General features: G+C 47.6%; 1 pseudogene; it reads left to right on the plus strand.

The window, feature by feature from the left end:
• Positions 1-1945: 1945 nt before the first annotated feature.
• On the plus strand, positions 1946-2883 carry LOC125132040 (neuroguidin-like; annotated as a pseudogene).
• Positions 2884-8863: the final 5980 nt, after the last annotated feature.

Below are 8863 nucleotides of genomic sequence, written 5' to 3' on the forward strand. Positions count from 1 at the left end.
CAGGAACTATGTGGTTGCGGGTTCGATCCCTGGCCTCGCTCAGTGAGTTAAGGATCTGGCATTGCCATGAGTTGTGGTATAGGTTGCAAACATGGCTCGGATCCCACGTTGCTGTGGCTCTGGCGAAGGCTACAGCTCCGATTAGACCCTTAGCCTGGGAACCTCCATATGCCGCAAGTGTAGCCCTAAAAAGACAAAACGACAAAAAAAAAAAAGAATGAGAAGCCAGTCTTTTCCTGCTCCCCTCTTTCCTTGGATTATAAAAATGTAGCCGACCTAATCCTCAGGACAGAGCCTTCTTGCCTGCCTGCTTGTATCTCTCACAAGCGTCCTATTTTAATAAATCTACTTCTTGGAGTTCCCATTGTGGCTTAGTGGGTTGAGAACCTGACTAGTATCCATGAGGATGCAGGTTTGCTCCCTGGCCTTGCTCAGTGGGTTAAGGATCCTGTATTGCTGTTGCTGCAGCCTCTGGGGTAGGTGACAAATGCAGCTCAGATCTGGTGTTGCCGTGGCTCTGGTGTAGGATGGCCACTGCAGCTCCGATTTGACCCCTAGCCTGGGGAACTTCCACGTGCCACAGGTGGAACCCTTTAAAAAAAAAGAAAAAAATGTGTATTTCTTGCCTGTCCCTTGTCCTCTCACTGAATTCCTTCTGAGCTGAGACACGAAGAACCTGAGCTTCAGTACGTCCAGGCACCACCTGAGAGATTCTAATTAAAAAAAAAAAAATGGGTTCAAGTCCCAGTCCGGGTTTGGAGGGGTTAAAGTCAGAAGTGTTTTGGGTTCAGCTGCTGCTCCTTGCTCACCCCAACCCAGTAACAATGACCGTGACCCCAAGCCTTTTCATTAATGATTCCCAAGACTACAAAACCCCTTTACACCCGTAATCTCAGATGACCCTCAAAATGATGGTCAGGTGTGCAGGCCACGTGTCACCATGTCTATTTTCGGAACTGAGCCTCAGGTGGCTCCCTGATGACTCAGCTTTTCACAGCTGGGGAGCTCCAAGGATATTTGACATTCTCAACTCAAACACGTTTCCTGTGCCACTTTGGCATCTCTGGTGACCTATAGTGACAATCAGTTAATAATGGGCGGTGGTTAAATGGCTGCTGGTTAGGTGGACTGTTGCCTGGTTGGTCATAGGGCCTCAGAGCCTAAAATTTTAAAGGTTATTTTGGACCAGCCGCATGTACGACTGCAGCGCCGTCGTATTTAAGCTGCCCTCACTGGCCACCTCTGCCCTCCACCCCACGTCCTGCGGACATGCGCCCACCCCCACACTCACACGCCTCCCTCCTGCCAAGCGTGAGGCTTTCTAAGAGGGCAGGTGAGAAACCTGACATAACCCGAAGGGAATATAAAGCCACCCGAATTCTCTCAAGCAAATGCAGAGGCACAGGGAGGCTATTTTTATGTGAATTTGTATGTGATTTGCATAAATTTGCATGCAGCTTCCCAAAGCCATCAAACCGAGTTCACAAAATACTCAGGGAGTGAATCCACTTCATCTGTGCCAGCTAGAGGCAGAAGTGGACACACCTACTCCCCAAGCTGCCAAGGCTTCTTTATCCCTGAAAGTTGCTCCTAATTTTTTTTTTTAAGTACGCATCTGTGGCATATGGAAGTTTCTGGGCCGGAGACTGAATCTGAGCCACAGCTGAGGCAATGCTGCACAAGGCTGGGGATCGAACACACACCTTTGATGACCCGAGCCACTGCAGTCAGAGTCTTAACCCACTGCACCACAGCTGGAACTCCCAGTTGCTTCCAATTCAACATGAAATTGCTCCCAATATTACTCAATGGCTGTAGAAAACCTGACATGTATGCCATAATAATAGAACGAGATCTAACACTTCCTGAGTCAAGCACTGCTCTATGAGCTGTCAAGATATAATTTTAATCTTCTCAGAAAACAAAAAAGGGGGGCTTTGTGAAGATGATGGCACCAGAGGTGCTGAAGTCAGACCTGGCAAATGCTGTGGCACTTTTGAAAAACCTTCAGGAACAGGTGATGGCTGTCAGTGCAGAAGTGCAAGCTCTGACCAAAAACATTCCAGCTAAGACCTGTCCTACAGGGAAGGGTCTCAGCCTTTTGGAAGTGAAAGACCAGCTGTTGCTCACGCACCTTATGGATTTGAGCCATCTCATCCTCCCTAAAGCCTCAAGGAGGGTCTCTTTAGGAACATGCGGCAGTTTCGAGACTGGTGGAGATTCGCACGGTTTTGGAAAAGCTTCATCCTTTGGACCAATACCTGAAGCATCAAAATGACAAACTGGTCCAGACTGCAGCGACAGGCAGGCTCCGTGAGAGTGACCTACTCTGTTTTAAGCCTCGTCCCAGCAATATAATGCGAAAGTTGAGCTCTGAGGATGAGAAGGAAGATGGAGCAGAGGAAGGCCAGTCTGGGGCTTCAGGGAAGAAAGCTGGAAAAGTGACAGCCAAGAACTATGTTCCAGCCCGTTACGATGAGACGGACGCTGCAGGGGGGTGGGGGGAGGAAGAGAAGAAGTGCCTGGAAGGAGCCAAGAGATGGGCATCGAGCAGCTTTGTCATTCGTGAACTAAAGCAGCAGCACGCAGATGCCCCCGAGAAAATCCGTGATGCTCGGCATCCGCAGGTCACTGGCCAGAGCCAGGAGCATCAACTCTGCGGAGAGGCGAAGGCGCGTTTAAGTGTCCATCCGCGAGAGAAAGGACAGTGAAAAGGAACAAATACCATGAGTTCAGGACGTTATTCCCTCACCCACTTCAGTGACCTCAGGGCGCTGACAGGAGGAACCTCTCACCTGGACGGGGATCAGAATCTCACTAAGAGGCAGAAGGAAGGTACCTAAGAAAGGTCCGAAGAAAAAAGGGTTCCGGAAGCGGCGGTGATGATAGGTGTACCTGTTTACGTTTCTTTTTTGTCATCCTGGGATTCTTCTAATTTCACGGTATGTAGGTTTTTTCCTTGGAATTCATTAATGAATTTGCTCTGGACATGTGGAAAGATGTGTATTAATAAAATTGATTTTACTTGCAAAGAAAAAAAGAAATCCAAAAAGGTCCCACAGCCATTCCCACTTTATGGATGAGGAAATTGAGGGCCACAGAGGGAAGGTCACGTGTCTCGTCAGTGACTCAAACCCGTACTGTCTGGCTCCATTCATTTCCACCGCAACTGTTAGTTTAAGCACCTCCTAGGAGCCAGGGACTCCCGGCCCTGGGAACACGGCAGTGAAAATGACCGCCTCCCAGCTGTTACAAAGCATCAGGGGTCCCTCCATTAGGGTAAGGTTGGATGGCCGAACAAAGAGATCCCAGCATTTATTAAAGACCAAGGAAGTGAATTTCTCTCTAGAGTGGTCATTTAAGGCATGCATCCCAGGGCGGTGGGCAGCCCGGCTTCCCCTGGTCCCTGGGGAGAACCCAAGTCCCTTCCAAGTCCCTGCTCTGCTAAGCACACACGATGCTGTCTTCAGCTGCTTGGGTGGAGCTGGGCCGCTGCCACGTCACAAGGCTGTCAGGAAAGTGGAAGGGAGCAGGGAGGGGCCACCCCAGCTAAAGCCCAGGCCCCGGGGGAGAGGCTACCATCATTTCCTTTCCAGGAGGGAAAGCCTTGCCGAGTGGCCACGTCCACCTTCAAGAAGGGCTAGGCGACAGGGTCTGTCCAGAGGCAGAGGAGGAAGAGAGGGTCAGGGTGGGCAACCAGCAGGCTTTGCCGGGGAGCCACATTTACCAAGAAAATGACTCTGTGGGATGATGGCAGAGTGACGGACAAAGGGAATAAAACAGAGCAGAGGAAGGGGCTGGAGGGAGGATCACCCTTTTAGACAGTCATGAGCTCTTCATTTTTCCTTTTTCTTTTTACAGCTGCCCCTGTGGCATAACAGATGTTCCCAGGCTAGGGGCTGAATCAGAGCTGCAGTTGCCGGCCTATGCCACAGCCACAGCCACATGGGATCCAAGATGCATCTGTGACCTACACCACAGCTTGCGACAACCAGATCCTTAACACACTGAGCAAGGCCAGGGATCAAACCCACATCCTCACAGAGACAATGCTGGGTCCTTAACCCACTGAGCCACAATGGGAACTCCATAGGTATTCATGAGCTCTTAATCACTGTCCTTAACTGACCCACAGCCACACCCCCAGCTCACGGTAAAGATGCCAAAGGCTTAGGAGAGTTTAAAGCACCCCCTGAACCAAATAAAGTCAATTCACGTCCAGCTGGGCTCTCAGGGGCTCTGGCCAAGCAAGACGTTACTGGACTTGACCCTCATGGAATCTATCATGCCTTTTGTCGAGGTATTTTTATTTGTCCGTCATCTTTTTCTCTTTTTAAAAATCCTTAGGGTGGTTAGGGTAGGTACTAACATCCCCTTTGGCAATGGGGGAAATTGAGGCCTGAGAATATTCAGTTTATTCAAAAACAAACCATATTGGGCTCCTTCGTGCCAAGGAACTGGGGTAACAAGGCAAATGGGAAGTACTTCCCTTAGATACCTTGACAGTAGCTTAGTGTGGTAGGCAGACATATAAGCAAAGGATCTGTAAACCAAACAATGATAAACATGTGTACAAAATACAGGGGTTTGGAGGAAGAAGGGAATGAGAATTTTTTACCGAGATGGAAAGGAGCAGACAAGTTACCACAAAAAAGGTGACAGCTGACTAAAGATTTTTTAAATTTTTTTGTTATTATTATTATTATTAGTTTTGTCTTTTCTAGGGCCACACCTATGGAGGTTCCCAGGCTAGGGGTCCAATCAGACCTGTAGCTGCCAGCCTATGCCAGATCCATAGCAACTCAGAATCCAAGCCAAGTCTGCAACCTACACCACAGCTCAAGGCAACGCAGGCTCCTTAACCCACTGAGTGAGGCCAGGGATCGAACCGGCAACCTCATGGTTCCTAGTCGGATTCGTTAACTACTGAGCCATGACAGGAACTCCAAGTTTGTTTTTTTTTTTAATTGAAGTATAGTTGATTTACAATGTTTCAAGTGTACAGCAAAGTGATTCATCTATAACACAGAGCTGACCAAGATTTTGAAGGCTGAATAGGAGTTCTCCAAGCAGATGGGGAATCTGTTTCAAGTAAGAAATAGATGTTCCAGGAAGAGGGAACTATGTAGATAAAGGCACAGAAGTCTTACAAAATGATTCAGAATTCGTCCATGGACATCTGAGGAAGGCTCACTAAACCTCTAAAATCGGTGCTGAAAGATCACCCAGGCCTCCTGATTCCTAGTCCATGCTAGTTTTAGACCTTCGTTTAGAGCTGTTCCAGGGTCTGATGGTCAATCTCTGGGTGTGGTACAAGCATTTTAAAGGCTCTACTCACACCTGCCTTGTCACTGCTATGGCTCAGTTTCGATCCCTGGCCTGGGAAGTTCCACATGCTATGGCCACAGCCAAAAAAAAAAAAATTAAAAGCTGTGATCACAGAGCTGCTCTTTCCAATGCGTTCATCCAACAGTCCTGACAGTGCATTCATTCTAACTGGACTCAAACATTGGGGACACAGCAACACCCCACCTGGTCTGATCCGCAACATGAGAGAGGGGCTCAAGAGGGCAGGGTGGGCTGCACGGGAAGGCCGCTGTATATTTCCAGGTCAAGAGTCTGGACTTCATTCTCAGCTCTTGAAAAGTTTTATGCTGGGAAGAGATGTATCTGGGTGTGCCTTTGAATAGGTGAATGTAGACACCATGTAGAGACAGATGGGAGAGGCCAGACTCTTTCGTAGTAATTGGAGGGGGTTGTGATGTCACCAGCACTCCGAGGAATCCACCCAAGAGCAAGAACAAGGTAGATCTATCCCAAAACATCTATGCTAATGCTCCCAGCAGCATCATTCATCTTTGCCCCAAACTGAAAACAACCCAAATGTCCACCAGCTGGTGAGAGGATAAATAAAATGTGGTATTAGTATTGCTAATACTACTTAGCAATCAACATCATGAATGACTGGTCCATGTTCCAACACGGATGAACCTCATCTTATGCCAGGTGAAAGAAGCCAGACTCGAAAGACCCTGTATTGTAAGATCCCATTTACATGAACCATCCAGAGCAGGCAACATAGGGACAGAAAGCAAATCTACCCACAGAAAACAGAAGTGGGGACTAACACACAGCTGCATGAGGACAATTTTTAGAGTGGTGGAAATATTCTGAAACTGGATCATAGTGATGGTGGCACAACTTATAAATGTATTAAAAATCACTGAGTTGTTCAACGACCAAAAAAAAAAAAAACTCTACAAATAACAAATGCTAGAGAGTGCAGAGAAAAGGGAACCCTTCTACACTGTTGGTGGGAATGTAAATTGATACAAACACTATGGAAAACAGTATGGAGGTTCCTCAGAAAACTAAATATAGAATTACCGCATGATCCAGCAATCCCACTCCTGGGCATCTATCCCGACAAAACTATAATTCAAAAAGATACATGCACCCCTAGGTTCATTGTAGCACTAGTCACAATAGCCAAGTCATGGAAACAACCTAAATGTCCATTGACAGATGAATGGATTAAGATGTGGTACATATGCACAGTAGAATATTACTCAGCCAAAAAAAAATGAAATAATGCCATTTGCAACTAGATTCTCATACGAAGTGAAGTAAGTCAGAAAGAGAAAGACAAATACTATATGATATCACTTATATGTGATATCACATATCACATGGCAAAAATGATCCTATTTGTGCAAAAACAGAAAGAGACTCACGGACACAGAGTACAAGAGACGTGTGGTTGCCAAGGTGGCAGGTAAGGGAATGGGATGGACTGGGAGTTTGGGGTTAGTAGATGCAAACTATTACATTTGGAATGGATAAATAATAATAAGGTCCTACTGTATAGCATAGTTAGCACAGAGAACTATATCCAGTCTCCTGGGATAGACCATGATGGAAGATAACATAAGAAAGGGAATGTGTATATATATATATATATATATATATATATATATATATATATATATATACGTGTGTATATATGTATACAATCATATATATATGATTGGCTCACTTAGCTGTACAGCAGAAATTGGCACACATTATAAATCAACTAGACTTTAATTTAAAAACTCATTGAGATGGGTGCTTACAATTTTGTGGTATGTAAGTTATATTTCAATAAAGTTATTTAAAGTGAGAGTGATAATGGGACCTTGAACTAGGGTCTTGACCATGGGGAAGGAGAGTCTAGAAAGATGAAGGAGAGGAAGGGTGGGGGACCTTCCCACCACGGTCCCACAGCCCTGCCTTTGCTTAGCTCACTGGATGAGTTAGGCACTTCATAGATCTTACCGCGCACCACAAAGCAGAAGTCAGCCATCGGGGTGAAAAGTGTGGGTTTATGTAAAGAAAACTGTTACACACATAGGAAGAAATGGCCAGTATGGACAGTGGTCAGGACGGCAGGAACTCTGGGAAGCAGCATTCCAGCTGGCACAGTGGATTCAGGACACGGCAGAATCTGAGCCAGAGGAAGATGAAGACAGAGCAGTAATGAGGGCAGTGTGGGGTGGGGAGGGATTGGGGCTGGGGGCTTCTGGGTGTCCCTCGAGGTCACCGCATTTCCATGGACTGCTACTTCACCTCCCTGGCAGACCCCCTCCCTGGCAGGGGGTAAGGATGGGAGAGGAAGGCAAAGATGCAGGGAGATGCTGGAAGGTACTTGTCCATGGCTGGCTGATAGCATTTTTCCTCTGCTGCATCTCATCCCGGCTGCCATCATGGTGAGAGCCTCCATCCTGGGTCTGCTGGGTGGCCAGCTGCCCCCTGCTACCTCCTAAGTCTTCCAGTCCAGCATCACTCAGTGGATGTGCTCTGCAGGTACACTCAGACCCCTGCAGACCCAGCCCACAGCCCAGCAGCTCCCAGTTAGTTGTCTTTTTTTTTTTTTAATGGTCTCACCCATGGCGTATGGAAATTCCCAGGCCAGGGATTGAACACAGGTCGGATTCTTTAACCTGCTGCCCTGGGCTAGGGATAGAACCCACATCTCCACAGTGACCTGAGCTGCTGCAGTTGAATTCTTAACACACTGCTCCACAGCGGGAACTCCAGGAATTGTCTTCTTCCAGCCACACCCAGCTTCTGGGCAGAGCTGATCGCTGGTCACCTGGCCATGCGCTGGTTGGACAAATCATTACCTAACATTTACTTTGCAAATGCAGGGGCTCAGCTCTGCCCTGGGAGAAGGAACAGGTATCTTACAGGCTGGGTCAGGGTCACAGAGACTTTGTGCTCTCTTTGGGGAATAAAATGGTCACAAACCTTTGCTTTCCCACACCTTTGTTCTCACCTGCTAGCAGGACCACTGCCATCCTGTGTGGTCTGGGCTGGGAGGGCCAGGTGGGGAGTGTGAGCACAGAGCCAAGCTGGCAGATTTGGCCATGGCCCTGCCTGCATTTGCATCCCCGTTGTAGCTTACTAACCATGTGATATGTAAATGAGCTGCGCCTCGTTCTCCTCATCTATAAAATGGGAATCACTGTACCTCCTTCAGAGGGTTGTGTGGGGGTGGAAAGAAATAATATAAGCTTAGGACAACACTTGGTGAGTGGGAGTCACTGTCATCTTGATGACATCCCAGGCAAGCCCACGTCCATTGACCCCAAGTCCAAATCTCGGAGACCTACCTTCGCATTGTCCTTGTAACCTTATCTTCCCCGGCTGACCACAGTCATGGTCTGGGAATGTCCGCCTCACCTTCCTGGTGATTGTAAAACATTCCTTCTGCTGCCTGGGTTCTTGACTCCAGGCTTTGCCACAGCCGGAATCACACTTGACCTTCTTATCATTGTGACCTTTCGGAAAGAGGAGCTGATCTTTGCCTAAAGCCTTCTGG

This window comes from Phacochoerus africanus, chromosome 8 (assembly GCF_016906955.1).
Source record: "Phacochoerus africanus isolate WHEZ1 chromosome 8, ROS_Pafr_v1, whole genome shotgun sequence".
Lineage (NCBI taxonomy): Eukaryota > Metazoa > Chordata > Mammalia > Artiodactyla > Suidae > Phacochoerus > Phacochoerus africanus.